This window comes from Dipteris shenzhenensis, chromosome 2 (assembly GCF_047967505.1).
Source record: "Dipteris shenzhenensis isolate YYH24624 ecotype China chromosome 2, Dip_SZ_1.0, whole genome shotgun sequence".
In the NCBI taxonomy this organism is placed as follows: domain Eukaryota; kingdom Viridiplantae; phylum Streptophyta; class Polypodiopsida; order Gleicheniales; family Dipteridaceae; genus Dipteris; species Dipteris shenzhenensis.
The window spans coordinates 48632508-48652680 of record NC_141597.1 but is presented as its reverse complement, the minus strand read 5'-3'; positions in this window follow the sequence as shown (position 1 = coordinate 48652680).

Here is a 20173-nt window from a genome sequence, read left to right as displayed (position 1 = left end):
TGGACTAAGGTTGAGTGTGTCAAAGATTTTTTAATTTTTAATAATTTTTTTAATGGGTGTGGGTGTGGGTGTGTGTGTGTGGATCCTATGGGAGTGATCTAGGGCTATAGGATCTAGGGGTGTATGAAATGAGTAGATGAGGGTGTGAAGGTTATGGATAGGATGAGGCAGAGTGGGGTCTAAGATGGGGGTTATGGATGAGGTGAGAGTGGGTTTCCAAAAAATTAGTGGGGGGAAAGATGAAAGTGGGTTATGGATGAGATGAGAGTGGGTTTCTAGAAAATGAGTGGGGGGAAAGGTGGTTTGACTTTGATGATGGGGGTTAGGTGGGTGGATGAGGTGGATGGGTGGTGGAGGGTAGGGTGAAGGATCTAGAGGGTTGGGAGGTCCTAGAGGTCCTAAAGGTGCTAGAGGTTCTATGGGTTAGAGAGTTGTTACTGAACTTTGAATCCAGAGCCATTTCGGGCCCTGTTTTGGATGTAGAAGGTTTTTGGAGGCACTTACCAAAAGTGGCCATTTTTTACTGTGTATGCTTATTCTCCACTGCAGTGCGGAGTCGCAATAGGAAGTTGCATGTATGCCCATTGTGCAAGGGCTATGAAAAGTGATACTCAATGAAGGTCAAGAAGCTTGCAGATGCCCTTGCATCTATTGGATCATCTGAGGATGACGAAGATCTTGTGTCAGTGTCCCTCAATGGTCTTGACACAGATTACAGTTAATTTCGAACTTCCATTGAAGTTTGAGAGACATTTTTTGATTTTTAGGATTTGATTGCACTTCTCATTAGTGAAGAAATGAGAGTAAAGGGTAGCACACCCTCATCTAGAAATTTACTGGAACATGCCTTCTACTCAGATTCAGGTAGAGGTAGAGGTAGGTCCTCATCTAGAAGATGTGGTGGTGGCCAATATGGAAATCGTGGTCATCAACAATAATATTTAGAAAATCAACCATATGGAGGTAGAAGAGGCCAATATAGAGGCAGGGAGAGCCAAAGAGGCTATGGTGGTCGGCAAAGGGACTAATAGTCAGATAAGAGTGGCAAGCCAAGCCATATTGCTAAATACTATTACAAAAAGCAGAATGATATAAGGAGTGGGAAGATGCAACGAGGAAACTATGCCTCCTCTAGTAAGCAAGATGATGATGGAAATGAAAAGCTATTTGTCATGCAGCACATGCTAAGCTCCATTGTTGGAGATGAAGCAAATTCAAAAGATGTAGGATACATTGTTTCTGGTGCTTCAAACCATACTACCAGTCATGGTGAATGGTTTAAAGAAATGAGAAGCTATTTGTCATGCAACACATGCTAAGCTCCATTGTTGGAGATGAATCAAATCCAAAAGATTTAGGGTACATTGATTCTGGTGCTTCAAACCATATGACCAGTCATGGTGAATGGTTTAAAGAAATGCATAAAATTAAAAAGCCAGGTTTTGTGGAGACTGGTGATGATACTGCGCATCCTATTGCACATACCAGAAATGTTCCGATGTGCATGCAAGATGGTAAAATGAAGTACCTTGCTGATGTACTTCATGTTCCAAATATTACAAAGAACCTAGTTTCTATTGGTCAAATGGTGGAGCAGGGTTTGCAAGTGACCTTTAATCCTCAAGGATACTTTGTTGAGGATTTCAAAGATCAATGCAGGTTGGTTGCAAAGGGTGACAGGCAGGGGAGAATGTTCACCTTAAATGTTAATATACATGAAGTGAATGCAGCTATGTTTGCACATGGAACAGGAGTTGTTACAGACATTGAGATATGACATAAGTACATTGGTCATGTAAATTTGCAGAGGCTGAAAAATACGCAGGTCAAGAACATTGTTTTAGGTTTGCCAAAGTTTAAGCTTGTAGGTATGCAGAAAGTTTGTGAAGCTTGCCAATTCGGAAAGTAAGCAAGACACCTGTTTCCTCATAATGCTGATGTTAGCAGAAGAGCCTTGGAAGTTATCCACTCAAATGTGTGGACTACAAAAATCGAGTTTATGGGAGGCTGCAATTATTATGTAAGCTTCATTGATGACCACACTAGAAAGTGTGGGTTTACTTCATGAAAGAGAAGAGTGAAGTGTTTGGTAACTTCTAATCTTTCAAGGCAATGGTGGAAAAAGAAAAGGGAATGAGGATAAAGGTCCTATGTTTTGATGGACGGGAAGAGTACTTCTCAATATTGTCCTTTATTGTGACAATATGAGCAACATATAGTTGGCTAGTAATCCTATGTTTCATGGTATAACAAAGTACATTGAGGTGCATTACCACTTTGTAAGAGAGAAGGTTCTAGCAGGTGGTTTGGATTTAGTAAATGTTAGCACAGAGGACCAAGTTGATGATAATTTTACAAAGGCATTGGGTGCAGAGAAGCTTCGTAAGCTTAGAAGCTTACTTGGTGTTTGTAGTATGCAGTTAAGCTCAAGGGGGAGTAATGAGATATCGAGCTCAATACATGTGGATAATGATGAATCGCTAGGTTGAGGTGACCGTTCTGCATTTATGGCACCAACATAGTTAGGTGGTAGATACGCCACTAGTGAATAACACTTGTATAGCAGCTCTTTGATGTATGGTTTGGGTTCACACTAGGAACCACTTATCTAGAGTTAGTAGGACACTTAGTCATAGAGTGCTCATAGACTTTCATATGTATATCTTGTTGTGTGTGGTTTTCAAGTAAGAAGATAGAAGAGTTTGAGCCTACACCTCTTGTCTCTTGTTGTGAAGAAGAAAGTTGCTGCAAAAGAGTTCTCCTCTCTCTCCCCCATAATCTTTTCATCTGCCACATCTCAGGACAGCCCATCCCTAACCATCTACAACCCCCTTCTCACCGGTGAGTTTTAGAGGAACCATCCAGAACCTAGATATGTTCCTCTCCTAGAAGAAGAAGACAGTCAAAATTGGATCCACCTGCTGTCCACCACCATTGATGTCCCTCCGAAGCCAGGATGGGAGGAAGCACCTAATACATCTAGTCTATTTATGCTCATACCACAAATCGACACTCTCCTGGACCACAAGGCCTCGTCTTCATGTTCTCACAATGGAGAAATTCAGGTAAACTCAGACACTGGTTACACCAAGTGCAAGCTGCCCTCGAGCTTGAAGAGTTCCACCCATGATGGGAAACTTCTTTGGACCATATGGCCACTTCTTACCACATATCACTTAAAAAGATACAAACCCCTCTTAACAGTCCCTAGTAGATATGCACTATGGGTACCAGCACCAATGACATCCTTCCCGAGGATGAGGACCTATGAGCTGTGTCCCCGCACTTCAAGAATTACGTCATAGAAGAAAGGGAATTGCTTTTGAAAAGGCCAAACACACAAATGAGCCCGATGAAAAGCTGACATGACATAGGGGTCGTGGGTTGGTTTTGCCTCATTTTTTATTTTTAAAGTCTTTTTTGTGCAAAACACATGCACAAAAATTTCTAGGCCATCTTTGGATGGGAGAGATAGGGTGGGCGTGAGCCTAGCCCACCATCACCTAGAAGTCAATTTTTGGCCTTTTTTTTTCTTCCACTCACACACATCGATGCACTTTTTTTACCTTTTTTGAGCTTCATGACAAAAGGGTCGCACCTCGCCTGAATGAGGTATGAGCCATCGGGTTCTTAGGACTAGGTGACTCATCATATTCCATGAGTGATCATAGGTGGTGGGTAGTACTTCTCTTTAACCCCTTCTCCATTATTTGCATAGCTGAGTGATGTGACGAAGTGGAGAGCTTGGCTTCAATGAGCATCTCGCCATCGACATACCACTTTTGTATCTTTGCATTATTCACTCACACATCTTCTGTAGACACTATTGCTTGTGTTGCATGGCATTCCTTATGTGCTTCATTATACTTTGCATGTTCCATAACATTTCCTGGGTTCTCTTGGGTTTGACATTCCATTCTCATATTATTCATGGGGTACATGTATTAATTTTATAGGTTGTATGAATTGGTCTTGGGTTTTTTCTTCTTGCTAGCTACTCATTACAGACCCTAGTCACTACTAGACTGGCACATCATGGTGAGCCGATGCCATAACACATGATTCACATAAGTTGTGGGGGAGCTTCTCTTGCTTCCTCACTTTGGGCTTCATTGACCTATCTTCATTTGCATGATCCACTCTAGCCTCATCACATCCTCATTAGCGACCTTTTTTCTTAATTCTATTGACATATCCTCTTCTTCCACATTCCAAGGACGGAATGTACTTCAGATGTGGGGACATGTTAACCACTTTGGTTGACACGTTCATTTGGAGGCACTACATGGGCACTACAGGTATTTTAAGCATCATTTGGAGACTCTTTTGGCATATTATAGTTACTATGGCACCTCATTTTGATGTATTATGGTGTCATACATGGAGGTAGTTGAGCCTTGTACTATTTCCCACCACTAGGTAGATTAGGACAGCCTTCAAAAGATATAAAATGATGTAGTAAATGGCCTAAAAGGATCAATTAGTAGATTTAGGGTAGGATAAGGGTATTCGGATAGACCAAATACTAGTTAGCAGGAGATGTATCAAGGACAACTTGATCCCGAGAACCTGACCACAATGCCTATCGGTGGTGGAGCACCTCTCGATTTTGGGGACTGACTGATGACATCAGTAGGGCCCGGGGGCCTTGTCCCTTGTGAGCCCAGTGCCTACCCTACTGCCACCTAGCACCTAGAGCATCAGGAACCCATGGTGGTGCCTATGGTACCGTTGCCATACCAACAGGATATAATTCAAGTCACCTAGCTCCTAGACCAATGGCCCCAGCAATACCAACTCCCCTAATGTTAGCTGATGATTGGAACAGAATGTCCTATGCTATTGGCAAGGGAGCGGCTGATTGTAATAGAGAAAATAGAACAAAAGTAAGGCCCATTCACATTCTCAAGTACATCAAGAAATTCAAGGGTGACGAAGATCCAATCGAGTATATGGAGCAGTTTAAGCAAGTGTGTCGAGCCTTCAGAGACCTTCACGATCTAATTAAAGTGGAGGCTTTTGGCCTATCCATGGATGCCAAGGCAGGGACCTAGAATAGAGGATTAGGTCCCAAAGACAAGATGAACTTTGCCGCTCTACATAAAGCTAGAAAAGATTATGGGGGAGAGAGAGGACACTCTATGACTAAGTGCCCTACTAACTCTAGATAAGTGGTTCCTAGTGTGAACCAAAACCATACATCAAGGAGCTATCATACAACTGTTATTCACTAGTGGCATATCTGCCACCTAACTATTTCGGTGCCATAAATGTTGAGATATCGAGCTCCACTCGCGATATGCCAGGGTGACTGTTGTGCACTTATGTCACCGACTTGTTAGCTGGAGATGCGGTTGGTACACCGCCCACGAATAATAGCTAGATGGCAGCTATCCTTATCTACACTAGTTCGTGGCTCAGTTAGTATGCCACCTTAGTTAGTTGAGTTTGGTTTGAGACCCACATATAGGGTTCTTCTATTTCTTTGTACTAGAGTTCTTTTGGCTTTCACAACTAAGAAGAGGAAAACTGTTTTCAGCCTCCACCTTCGTGTGTATTCATCCATTGTGCATGTGAGAAAGCCACAAGTGAGATTCCTTCCCTCTCTCCCACAATCTTCACATGGTATCAGAGCCTTGTTCGTGGTAAAGAGCTCAAGAAAGCAAGCCAAGTTCGTGGTGTCCTGGTAAGAGGACCAGTGTTGCTTTCCTATTTTGAGTTTGGGAGCAAATCTCTGCAGGTAGCACAGCCAGAAGTGCAGGAGTGCACTATTTCAAATTGAGACGCCCTTCGCGGTGTGACTTTATTTTTCTGATTTGAGGCCGTTTCAGGGCCCGTTTTGAAGGCGGAAGTTCTTCGTAGGCACTCAGAAAAAGGCCCTGTTTTTTGCTGTGCGACCACTACTACGCGGCTAGTCAATGGAAAGGTGCCGCAGAAATTGCATCATATGCCTGTGTGCAGAGATATTGGGAGTTGCAGATTCATGCCTGTTGCCTGTTGATGCAAAATCGTCACTAGGAAGTGACTGTGTGGTGAAATACCACTTTCATCAGTCTTGCAGATCCGCCCGTGTGAGGCAAAAGCTGTGTTTTTTGCAGTGACAGAATATTTTGCAGTGTTCTATAATGGCATCTGATTCTCTTTCACAGATTGTCACTGAAAAGCTTGACAAGAACAACTTCCAGGCATGGAAGTTTAGAATGACGAATTTCTTGATGGGAAAAGGCTTTTGGGAATTCATTACAGGAAATGAAGAAGAACCTGTTCTTCCTAATGTTCCCAGTCAATAGGAAATGCAGGCATTTAAAGGATGGCATGAGAGAGCCAGGAAAGTTATGTACTGGCTGTCTATCAGTATTTCGGACTCCATGATTGTGCATATTCAGGATGCAAGTACGCCAAAGGAGGCATGGGATACTTTGGCAAAAATGTACAGCACAAATACGCAAGCCAGGAAAATGCAACTCAAACAGGAGTTGCACAATGTGCAGAGAGAAAATTTGAGCATAAATGACTACCACATGAAAGTGAAGAAAATTGCAGATGCACTTGCTTCCATTGGGTCACCAGTGGGATATGACGATTTGGTTTCTGTGACCTTGAATGGTCTAGGAAAGGATTATGCACAATTCTAGACATCCATTGCCGTCCGTGAAAAATTTCCAGATTTTGAGGAGTTGATTGCTCTTCTAATTTCTGAAGAGCAGAGAAATGGGGGTGCATCTTCTTCAGCAGGAACTTCAAAAGAAACTGTCTTCTACTCAAATGCTGGCAGAGGTAGAGGCAGAGGTAGAGGAGGCCGATTTGTAGGCCATGGTAGAAATCAGAATATGTAGCAAATGCAAGAAAACCAGTCCTATGCAGGAGGACGTGGTAACTCTAGAGGCAGGGGGAGCCAAAGAGGCCGTGGTGGATGGCAGAGAGGCCAAAATGCAAACAGAAATATTGAATGCTACTATTGTGGCAAAATGGGTCATATGGCTAAGGACTGCTATAAAAAGCAGAATGACATTATGAATGGAAAATTGCAGCAAGGCAATTATGCATCCTCTAGTAGACAGGGTGATGACAGAAATGAGCATTTGTTTATGGTGCAGCATATGACAAATTCTGTAACAAGTGCAGAAGAAAGCAATGATGTGTGGTATGTTGACTCAGGTGCATCAAACCACATGACAGGTCACGCTAAATGGATGTAGGATGCAAGAAAAATGGAAAAACCAGGATTTGTGGAGACTGGTGATGATACTGCACATCCTATTGTGCAGATTGGCAAAATTTGTTTGTCTATGCAGGATGGGAAAAAGAAATACTTGTCTGATGTATTTCATGTCCCGAACATCACCAAGAACCTAGTTTCTGTTGGTCAGATGGTTGAGCAGGGCTTGCAGGTCAGATTTAATCCTCATGGATGCTTTGTTGAGGATATGAAAAATAATGGTCGCTTGATAGCAAAAGGAAAGAAGAAGGGCAGGATGTTTACATTGGATGCGGACATGCCTGAATTGAGTGCAGCAATGTTTGCACATGGGATCGGTGTAGTTGCAGATATTGATATCTGGCACAAACTCATTGGTCATGTTAATATACAGCGACTTAAATCAATGCAAGCCCAAAATATTGTTGCAGGATTGCCTAAATTCAAGGTTGCAGAAATGCACAAGGTTTGTGAAGCCTGTCAATTTGGGAAACAGGCAAGGAAACCTTTTCCTAGGCATGTTCAAGAGAGTAAAATGCCATTGGAATTAATCCACTCTGATGTGTGGACTACAAAAGCTGCATCTATTGGAGGCTGTCACTATTTTGTCACATTTATTGATGACTTCAGCAGAAAACTGTGGGTGTATTTTATGAAAAAGAAAAGTGAAGTGTTTGGGCACTTCAAAGCTTTCAAAGCTATGGTTGAAAAAGAAACAGGCCTGCAAATAAAATGCCTAAGGTCAGATGGATTGTCAGAAACAGATTACTTTGATGAGTCAAAGCCAACAACAATATATTATGATAATCAATCGGCTCAAGCATTGTGGCCAAAAATCTAGTATATCACTCCAGAACAAAGCACATTGATGTTAGAGAGCACTTCATCAGAGAAAGAGTGTTACTTGGTGACATCACACTGCAGCATTGTGATAGCAAAGAAAATGTTGCAGACATCTTTACCAAACCACTCGGTAAAGAGCTACTCGAGAAACACCGACTAGCTCTTGGTTTGATGCAGAGGAAGGACATTCCCATTAAAGGGGTGTAATGGAATGTAATGCTCAGTCCTTCTTCGATTTCCCAGAATCATCATCTTGAGGGAAGGCCTACTTCATGATGTTGATCTTGAGGGAAGGTGTTGAGAGTTCACGCTCAACATCATGTGATCATGTGTGAATAGCACCATCATGTGATCATATGTGCATAGCACTAACCTTGTAGAGTGCTATAAAGGAAAGGGTTAGATCCCCTAACCCTAACCCTAAAAGGGTTTGTATATATTCTATGTTTTCAACTAATTCTAGTGTACAGTTAGTCATTTGTGGTGTGCTCTCTAGCTGTGCCCTCTCTCCTCATCTCCACTCTTCTCCTTTCCCTTCTTCATATTTTGTCAGTACTCCCTCTCCACTAAGCAAGAAATGACTTGCCACTAATTGAAATTCACCCAAGTTGTTAAGGTGGGTGCTCTTGGATCCTTGTGTTTTGCTATCCTAGATGCTCAAGAGAAGGGGATGAAAGGGCCAGGCTCACGCCCACTCTATCTCTCCCATCCAAGGATGGCCTAGAATGTTGAGATATCAAGCTCTACCCCTGATATATCTCCTGGATGACTATCATTTATGTCACCGCCTATGTTAGTTGTACTCGTGGTGTAGTTAGACTACCACGTATGTTTTTGGTTTGGGTTCACATATGAACCACGTATTCTAGGTGTTGACATATAGGGTATTTCCCTCTTCTATTGTATTATTGTTGTGTGCAAAAGTGAAGAAAGGCTTCACCCTCCAACCTTGTGTCCTCTCTCTTTTGTGTGTTGTGAAGAAAGCTGAACTCGAGTCTCCTATCTCTCTCCCTTATTCTTTACATGGTATCAGAGCCTTGTTCGTGGTAAGGAGCTCAAGAAAGCAAGCCAAGTTTGTGGTGTCCTGGTAAGAGGACCAGTGTTGCTTTCCTATTTCGAGTTTGGGAGCAAATCTCTGCAGGTAGCATAGCCAGAAGTGCAGGAGTGCACTGTTTCAGATTGAGAGGCTCTTCGCGGTGTGGCGAGAGCGCAGTATATGCTGCGGGTAAGGGCAAAGCCCTTGGTGACTTTATTTTTTTGATTTGAGGCCGTTTTGGGGGCCGTTTTGAAGGCGGAAGTTCTTCGCAGATACTCAGAAAAAGGCCCTGTTTTTCGCTGTGCGACCATTGCGCGACCACTGCGCAGCTAGTCGGTGAAAAGGTGCCACAGAAATTGCATCGTATGCCTGTGTGCAGAGATATTGGGAGTTGCAGATTCATGCCTATTGCCTGTTGATGCAAAATCGTCACTAGGAAGTGACTGTGTGGTGAAATACCACTTTCGTCAGTGTTGCAGATCTGCCCCTGTGAGGCTTTTTGCAGAAGTTTTGCTATTTGCCCTTGTGAGGCATTTGCTATGTTTACAGGTTGCTGTTGCAATTCGTGATTTGTAAAATGTCTGAGAATCTGTCTACCATTGTCAGTGAGAAGCTTGACAAGAACAACTTCCAAGCATGGAAGTTCAGGATGACAAACTTCCTTATGGGAAAGGGAGTTTGGGAGTACATCAGTGGTGAAACTGCAGAACCAGTTTTGGGTGCTGCTCCCACTCCTGCTGAATTGAAGGCCTTTAAAGAATGGCATGAAAAAGCCAGAAAATGCCTGTATTGGCTGTCTGTTAGCATTTCAGATTCTATGATTGTGCATATACAGGATGTAGAGACGCCTAAGGAGGCATGGGATACATTGGTGAAGCTGTATAGCACAAATACCAAAGCACGAAAGATGCAGCTAAAGCAGGAGTTGCACAATGTGCAAAGGAAAAATCTGAATATAAATGAGTATTCCTTGAAAGTGAAAGGCCTTGCAGATTCTCTTGCCTCCATTGGAGCACTTGTTGATGATGAGGACTTAGTGTTCGTGACCTTGAATGGTCTTGGGAAAGATTATGCACAGTTTCGGACATCCATTGGAGTCCGTGAAACATTTCCTGATTTTCAGGAACTTATTGCTCTCTTGCTGAGTGAAGAGCAAAGGAATGGTGGTTCAGCCACCTCAACTTCTCAAGAGACTACTTTCTACTCGAATACAGGTAGAGGCAGGGGTAGAGGAAGAGGCCATTTTGGTGGCCGTGCAGGAAATCAGAACCAACAGCAACAACAGGAAAACCAGTCCTATGGAGGAGGACGTGGTAGTTCTAGAGGCAGGGGGAGCCAAAGAGGCCGTGGTTCACGGCAAAGGAACCAGCAAGTAAATAGCAGCACAGAATGCTATTATTGTGGAAAGCCTGGACACAAGGAGAATACATGCTATAAAAAGCAAAATGACATCAAAAGTGGGAAGTTGCAGCAAAGCAACTATGCATCATCAAGTGGGCATGGTGACGACAGAAATGAGCACCTTTTTGTGATGCAGCATATGGTTAACTCCATGTCAGGAGATGCTACAGCTTGCAATGATGTTTGGTATGTTGATTCAGGTGCCTCTAACCACATGACCAGTCATGGTGAGTGGTTTCATGATGTTAGAAATTTGGATAAGCCAGGTTATGTTGAAACAGGTGATGATACTGTGCACCCAATTATGCAGGTTGGTAAAGTGCCATTGGCTATGCAGGATGGCAAAACGAAATACTTGGCAGATGTACTTCATGTTCCAAAAATCACTAAGAACCTGGTTTCAGTTGGCCAGATGGTTGAGCAAGGTCTGCAGGTTAGATTTAATCCTGATGGATGCTTTGTTGAGGACTTGAAAAATAAGTGCCGCTTGGTTGCGAAAGGCAACAAAAATGGCAGAATGTTCACCTTGGATGTTGATATGCCTGAGGTGAAAGCTGCTATGTTTGCGCATGGGAGAGGTGTCATTGCAGATATTGAGATATGGCACAAGCGCATTGGGCACGTGAATATACAAAGGCTGAAATCTATGCAAACGAAAAACATTGTTGCAGGTTTGCCTAAATTCAGAGTTGAGGGAATGCAAAAGGTATGTGAAGCATGCCAAATGGGTAAGCAGGCCAGACATGCATTTCCCAAAAATGCTAAGGTGAGCAGAAGACCTTTGGAAGTGATCCATTCAGATGTTTGGACAACCAAAGCTGCTTCTATTGGTGGATGCCATTATTATGTGACGTTTATTGATGACTACACTAGGAAGGTGTGGATTTATTTTATGAAGCACAAAAGTGAAGTGTTCAGCCATTTCAAGGCTTTTAAGGCCATGGTTGAAAAAGAGAAAGGTGTGCATATTAAAGTGCTAAGATCTGATGGAGGGGGAGAGTACTTTTCAGAAGAATTTTGTGAATATCTGAAAGAACAGGGAATTCAAAGGAAGTACTCATGCAGGTCTACCCCTCAGCAGAATGGGGTTGCAGAAAGGAAGAACAGGCATATTGCAGAAGTAGGACGCGCGATCCTAAATGAGAAAAAAATGCCTAATTATTTTTGGGCTGAAGCAGTAGCAACTACTATTTATATTATGAACAGAACCCCCACTGCAGCTGTCCATGGCATGACGCCTGAAGAAATGTATACATGCCAAAAACCAGATATTTCTCACTTGAAGGTATTTGGTTGCATAGCTTATGTTCATGTTCCTGATGAGAAGAGAACAAAGCTGGATCCAAAGGTAGAAAAATGCATCTTTATTGGATATGCTCTGCACCAGAAAGGGTATCGCTATTATAACCCTTCCACTGGCAAAATGCAAGTGAGCAGAGATGTTGTTTTTGATGAAATGAGCAGCTGGTATGCACCAACTGTTATGATAGGAGATGCAGATGCAGGAAATGGGAATGCTGCAATAAATGCAGAGCAGCAATCTCAAGCCTTGAGTGGACCCAGAGAGTCCTCTACTAGTGGATCTAATGCATGGACAGGGAGATTGAGATCTAGTGAATCATCACATGGCAGCCCTGATAGTGTTGTGCAGGTATCACATAAGGGAAAAGAAAAAGTAGACCATGCTCCAATGTTTGATGTGTCTGCTGGTAGCTCTCATGTTGATGGAGAGTCAAGCGGCTCTGAAATGAGCCTTGATGAGGAACTTGGGATTCCTTCTGTTGTTACACCTGGTGCAAGGAAAAGCAGGCATGATTTAAAGACTCCTGCAACTGATCCAGTTGTACGGAGGTCCACTCGTATTAAGTATCCAGTTGACAGGCTGAGATATGATGGGTATACAGCACATCACTATGCTTATATGGTCAAGGTTCTAGAGGAGCCAGAGCCCACATGTTTTGAGGATGTAGCAGGGCATAAAAATTGGGAAGCAGCTATGGATGAAGAGATGGCTGCCTTGGATGCAAACCACACTTGGGATTTGATGCCTTTGCCTCATGATAAGAAGGCTATTGGCTGCAAGTGGGTTTACAAAGTAAAGCACAATGCTGATGGGTCTGTTAGCAAGTACAAGGCAAGATTGGTTGCCAAAGGTTTTGCGCAGACATATGGAATTGACTATGAGGAAACTTTCAGCCTAGTTGCAAGGATGGCAACCGTGAGAGCAGTAATTGCTATGGCTGCTGCAAAGGGATGGTCTTTTTATCAGATGGATGTGAAAAATGCCTTCTTGCATGGTGATTTGTAGGAAGAGGATTATATGATGCAGCCAGAAGGTTATGAGGATAATTCACACCCCGATTTTGTATGCAGGTTGCGCAAAGCCTTGTATGGCTTAAAACAGGCGCCGAGGGCATGGTCAGACAAGATAGGGCAATATCTTGTCACTATTGGATTTCAGATTTCCAATTCAGATTTTTCACTTTATGTGAAAAGGACAAACAGAGGGATTGTGCTTGTAGTCATCTATGTTGATGACTTGATTATTACAGGTGATAGTGATGCAGACATTAATGAAGTGAAGCTGCTGTTGAAGCAGAAATTTGAGATGAAGGATTTGGGAGAGCTGCGTTACTTCTTGGGTATTGAGGTTATTAGATCCCCGAGTGGGATATGGCTATTGCAAAGGCAATACGGTTTGGACATGCTGTCCAAATATGGGATGACAGGCTGTAAGCCTATTTCTGTTCCATTGGAGCAGAATGTGAAGCTCAATGCAGAGACAGGTGAGCTTCTTGAAGATATTACTATGTACAGGCGCATAGTAGGTAGCTTGATTTACATGACTATAACCAGACCAGATTTGAGCTATATTGTGGGGCTGGTAAGTCAGTTTATGCAGGCACCGAGGAAGCCACATTTGGATGCGGCTAGGTGCATACTGCGGTATGTGAAGTCCACATTGCATTATGGACTGTTTTATGAAGCTGGGTGTGCATTACAGGTACATGGATACACAGATGCTGATTGGGCTGGTAGTGTCTCAGACAGGAGATCTACTAGTGGTTTTATGTTTTCCCTTGGGAGTGGTGCCATCAGTTGGAGCAGCAAGAAGCAGCCAACAGTTGCCTTGTCGAGCACAGAGGCTGAGTACAGGGGTGCAGCAATGGCTGCATGTGAGGTAGCTTGGTTACGGAAGCTACTTGCAGATATGGGACAGTCAATTCATGCAGCAGTTGTCATTCATTGTGACAACATTAGCAGCATCATGCTTGCTAATAACCCAGTTTATCATGCTAGAACGAAGCACATTGAGGTGCATTATCACTTTGTGAGAGAGAAGGTTCTAGCTGGTGAGATTGATCTTGTCTATGTCAGCACTGAGGAGCAGGTGGCTGATATTTTTACGAAGGCATTGGGTACCGAGAAGCTTCGCAGATTTAGGAGCTTGCTTGGTGTACGTGAGATGGATTTGAGCTTGAGGGGGAGTGTTGAGATATCAAGCTCTACCCCCGATATATCTCCTGGATGACTATCATTTATGTCACCGCCTATGTTAGTTGTACTCGTGGTGTAGTTAGACTACCACGTATGTTTTTGGTTTGGGTTCACATATGAACCACGTATTCTAGGTGTTGACATATAGGGTATTTCCCTCTTCTATTGTATTATTGTTGTGTGCAAAAGTGAAGAAAGGCTTCACCCTCCAACCTTGTGTCCTCTCTCTTTTGTGTGTTGTGAAGAAAGCTGAACTTGAGTCTCCTATCTCTCTCCCTTATTCTTTACATAGAAGTTGTCATGCTAGCGTGTGCACAAAAAAAACTAAAAAATAGGAAATGAGATCAAAACATCCCAAGTCCCCTATGTGATGTCAGATGTCATTTATTGCCTCTTGCTTGCATCACTCATATGCTCCTCAGTCACAATAGTAGATCATGATGGCTCACCCTCCACTCAACAAGGATCTGAAGCCCATCCCCACTCAACTCGCATGAGGGGTGAAAGATAAATTATACCTAGGAAAGACAAAACCCTTAGAGTGGATGCCATAGTGCATGTCAAAAAGTGCATGAATGCTTGTGATGTGTAAAGTTGCTCTAGCAACTTTGCCAAATATTTGTTTTCATTGAGTGCATTTTGTGTGTTTTTGCATCTTTCTTGGTTCAGATGCTACTAATGGTGCTTGTAATGAGGAAATGTATAGCCAAGTGGATACATGGAGTTCTACCGAGCATTTGTTCCAAGGTTCATTGGGTTTTGAGTGTTCTTCCACCCCACAAGTAAGTTGAGAGAGGTTGGTGTTTGAGTGTATGGTGAGCCAATCTAGTGATTTATTGTTCTTATCTCGTGAGAGACTGAGTATTTTGAGAGGTGAGAGAGTGACATTCTTTGACGACATGTTCGACAAACCCTTCTCACATTCATAGTAGTGGATTTTTGGATGGGCTTTCTTTGCATTTCTTATTTGTAGACCTTCTTTGTGCACCACGATAGATTGGCAGCTTGTAGGCCATATTTGGATACGAGAGATGGGGTGGGAGTGATCTTGGTCCCCATTAGACCTATCACCTACAAGTCACACACGCCATAGGCACTCACTATTATCCACATGCACTATTTTCTTATTTTTTGATACATCATTCATATTTGGAGATTCTTTATAGGTCCCACCTTGCCTTAATGAGGTAGATGAGCTACCGGGAGTTAGGTGGGGATTGACAATCTGACATATTGAGTGTGGTAAGTTGGGCTAGATTTTGAATACCCTTATCATTATCATTTTGCTGAGCATGGTGAGTTGAAGTAGACATTATCTTCTTTAGCATCACGAGTCTACACCAATAAATGCTCTTTTTATGTTTGTATTGCACACACTTTTTGCACGCATTAGTTACAAATTGCTTGTGGATCATTTTTCTAAGTGTTTGCATTGCATTTCGACTTGCATTGATCACAACATATCAATGGGAGCTTCACGGTTGGACATTACATTATCAATTGTTCAGTGGGACCTTATGCATCATGTGATTAGGTTGTGCACTTGTTGGCTTTGGGTTTTTCTTTTATTTAGCAGGTGTTGAAGGCCCTAGCATAGCTAGGATGGAGCAGTGGTGGCCAACTTGCATGTTGGATGTACATGTCGATCATATCGGTGGATGCCATAGTATCTTTGGTTAGCAGGTGTGCCAGGATTTTTAGAGTGTTTGGTGCTATTTAGTGCCACATTGTGGTGGCCATGTGGAGCATTCATGGTTTATAGGGGCAGTGACACATTTTGGTGGATATTGGATATGGTTCTATGTGCTCACGTGGGCCTGGACTCCTAGTTTGACCACATTTATTGACTTTTACCATCCATATTAGTTCTAATCATTGGTATTTTTGTACCACGCTATGTATCATGTTGAGAGCTACACTTTTTCTTTTTATGTCTTGGTGATTGGAGCTATAGTTGTTGAGATTTTTAGGATTTACCTTGTGCCATAGTGCATCACTAGGGCTAGTCACATTTTTCTTGTGGATGATTGATTGAGCATTTGAGTTCAGATCATGGAGTTCTCCATACCTTTGAGTGCGTCTCAAAGAGTATTTCACTTTCAATTTTTACTTCATTGCAATCCAAACTACTGACATGAAGTTATGGTCAAAATAGTCCACTGTGAGAGTAGCTCCACCTCAACACCTCCCCTACTTTTAAGGAACTGTTAAGAAACTCTAAATCTATTATTCTCCATGCCTCTCTCCTCTTCTTCTCTGATCCTCTACTCCAACAACCTTTACTCCTACTCCCCCTCCTCCATACCTCACCATTTTGGCCCCTCCTCCCCTACATCTTCCCCCCACACCTTCCTCTCACCTTTCCCTACCCTTCTACTTCCTTCTCCTTCAGTTTAGCTCTATTTTGTACTTCCAAAACCTCACCCTCATCATAATTTCGACCTCTTCCAGCCTTCTTCTCCTCCTTTCTCTAGCCCTCATTCCCATCCCCTTTCCACCCCTTTTCCTCCACCCTTTTCTTCATCAGCACCCCTCTCTAACTCCCCTTCGCCCCCTCTCCACATTGGCACTCTGTTTGCTCTGTTCCCCTCCATTTCCTTCAATTCCAGCCACCTCCGCTTCAGCCATACACTTCCATGGATCCTCTCTTATATTTTGAGCTTCAATTGAGCCATTGATGCTGCCTCATTGGTCATTGGTTGGATTGTATTGCACCCCTTAGCCACCGCAGGTCCCACTAGCCTATTTTTTGCATTATTCGGGTGATTTGTGATATTCTATGCATTCCATGGTGACCTTGAAGCAAAAGTGATTGAATTTAAAGTTATTTGGAGTGGGAGAAGGCTGTACCTTACTAAAAACACAGTTTGACCAAGTTTGACTTTAGTCAACACTTGCTATTTTTAGGCTTTTTAGTCATTTTAGGGTGTTTTGACTTGAAAAATGAATATCTTGAGTTTCAGAAATTGAATGGATGAGTTGTAAAAGGCAAATGTATTAGTTTTACTGTGTTTTCTATGATTTTTTACAGAAAATACAGATTTAAAAACATGTTGACCCAAGGATTGACTTTGACTTGTATATACATAAGGAAATCGCTATGAAAACCCTAGGCATATTTTTTGAATGGCAAAGTGTTTCCAAGTGAATTCAAAGGGGAGATTGGTTATTTTGGAAAGAAATCTCTGAGTTTTTATGTAGATAAACTTAATTGAATGACATACGAGTGAAATTTTGACATCAGGGTATGAGCATCGTGTAACTTTTCACCATTTCGTTAGAAAATGAGTATCTTGTTACCAGTGAATCTCTTGTGGATGAGTTGATTAAGCAAGGTGCTGGAGAATTTTTTAGTTTTCTGAGAAAATATCCTCTAAAATATTTTGGAAAGCTCTTGGATTAATTTCATGTATAACTCTTGGAAAATAGTGAAGAAAGAGCTTAAAACGCTTGGAAAGTGTCATGTTTGTGATTATGGTTTTGATAAACAAATTATGCAAGAAGAGAAATCAATTTAAATGTCTAAGTTTTTTGAGATCTTTGGGCTGAAAGTTGATGTCTTACATTTGGTAATGGTTGGATGTACGAATGATGCATAAACATGCATTACAACTAAGAAACAATCTCATATTCCTTTGAACCTTGTAAGGGTTAAGTGGAATAGTCTGAGGTCTTAAGATAGCCATATCAAACCCTCTACTTTTTCCTTGAACCTTAAGAACTATGGAAACCTTAGGATATGAAGAAAACTTTAAGTGAAAGATACTACGATGACATTGTGCATAGTGTGGCACTCAGTGGGATATACTTTCCCCCCTCCAAGTACCTGGCATTGTGTGTTGTCTTGGGTTGTTTAGCCTTGGTCTCCACAATGCTAAACCCGTGCTAGCATTCATGTGGAAAAAGGATGGACTATGTAGAGTCCATGATGAGCAGGGGAAAATCATGTGGTGCATGTGAACTGACTGGCCCAAGTCTGTGTGTGTAGATGGATAACCTTTTGAGGCAAGATTGGGGCGGTGTGGTCCAAGGAAAATGTGTTTTTGATTTTTTATTTTTTGAAGTAAAATAAGTTATATGAAAATAAAGAAAAAGAGGGAAAAAAGGTAGCCTATTGAGGCAAGCTGGGATCTCTAAGTTAGAGTGTGATTGATTGTATAGCACCCTAACATACTACAACGACACTAAACAAGACTAAAAAAGAGAGAAAAAAGGAGAGAAAAGAAGAAAAGAAAAAAAAGAAAAGAAAAGATGGTGAAAGCAGGACAATAACTGATAAGTACAACCCTGATAAGTACAACCTGCATGATCCTCCCTAGTCGTGGTGAAAAAAAAGAAAGAGCATGTACAACCTGCATGATCCTCGCTAGTCATGGAGGTGCTTCCTCTCAGTAGGGACCAATCCATGAAAGATCTCTATTGCATTATGGATTGCTGCATCATAATCGTCCTCTGTTTCCTGGAAAATCCATAGGCCTTCATCGAAGTCCTCTTGGTCTCAAGGGTTGTTCTCAGCCTGTGCAAGGCATTGTTGAGCGATCTGATCCTCCAATAAAAAGTTTTACATTGGAACGGTAGGGAGGTTTGCTAGAATAGCATCCTAAGGTCTAGATGCTATCCATGCTTCCATGGTGTCATGGAAAGGACATGACTCCTGTGGGGTCTCTGCCTCATCCTTTCCCTCCTCCTCACCCGCCTACTCTATCTCATGCTCTAGCTCATCCCAGAAAAGAAGCAATGGTTAGATGAGATTATTTTCTCTTTGATATTACTGATCAAACTCATCCCCAAGGAGTTGCTCCTGATTTATGCCCCATTGGGAAAAATAATAACTCCAAGCATCATGGTGCTGTGGAGTGCGGCCCACAATAAATTGGTGCCACGTGGTACCATACCGTCGGAAGTATGTACGACACTGCCAACAAAAATGACAAGCATGAAAAGCAATCTCCTAACGGTAGGTGCGGTAGAAGGACTCGGGATGGAACTAGAGACAGAACATCCGAACGAAAGCGAGCACACAACAGTGCTCCCCTTGAAAGGCATAAAGGTACCTAGAATCATAATAGAATGGGGGGATGCTATAGAAGCCCTGGTGGTCTAGGTCAGTGCTATGGGGGTAGAAAAGTACCCAAGGAGAAGCCATCCAAGCAAAGTCCATCATCCCCTAAAAGATGTTGTAGTCCACTATTCAACGGGGACAATAGCATGTTAGAGGAATGTTCATGCAAGTTTTAATCCTAGAGATTATCAAGTGCATTGTGCAAGTGATAACTTGTCATGAGGATTGATTCTTCCTTACAATTTTGACTAGGGGGTTAGAGAGTATTGAGAGGCAGAGGTGGGGGTGTGTATGGAGTGGGTATGTGGGTTGGATGGTGGTGGTGGAGTGGTAGCAAGGGTGGGTCATGTGGGGGGATGAAGTCAATAGAGGAGTTGTGCTACATAGCCAATAATGTGAGTGGGGAAGCATGAGGGGTGCTCTGGGCCTTGTAGCTACATGTCAACTGGTGAGGGTGGAGGAACGGGAGAGGGTCTAGGCATTGTTGAAGTGTTGGGGACCTTCTCAAGTTCAAGGGCATGGGGATGTTGACATGGTGGCAGCGGGAGAGGGGCAAGAATAGGTGGCGAAAGCCATACCTTTGGTTGCCAAATGAGGGTGGTGGGTGCAAGTATAGGCCGAGTTTTAGGTAAGGTCTTGGTGGTTGGGTCCATTCGTATCCTAGAGGGGGATGTGATTGGGATCCTCCTAGATGGAGCTTGAGTGTGACGACTGTTCGGGTGGGTCTTGGGTACCCAGATCGAGGTGGAGCCTTTGTAGTAGCCTTGAGCTTGAAGTAGTTTAACAGGCACCCATCTCTGCTGTATACATGGAGGTGGTCTATGGTGATTTGAGGACCATGATGAGGATGCATTTTGGTTTGTGGGGGAAAGGGTGATTGTTGAAGGCATTATGGACCTTAAAAGCAACCCTTGAGGTATCCCTAAGTTGTTCGAGTATGGGGTAGAGGGTGGTAGAGCAGGAATTGCCTCCAATTGGCTAAGTGGTATTAGCATATTGCTATCTTGGAGGCAGAGGGTTGCAGTTTGGGCCTTCCAATCTACTTGACAACAACTGGTGTGGTGTAACCATGGGCAACCTAAGATTACATTCTCTTGCATGATGCTTGCTATCATGACATAGAATTTACTAGTAG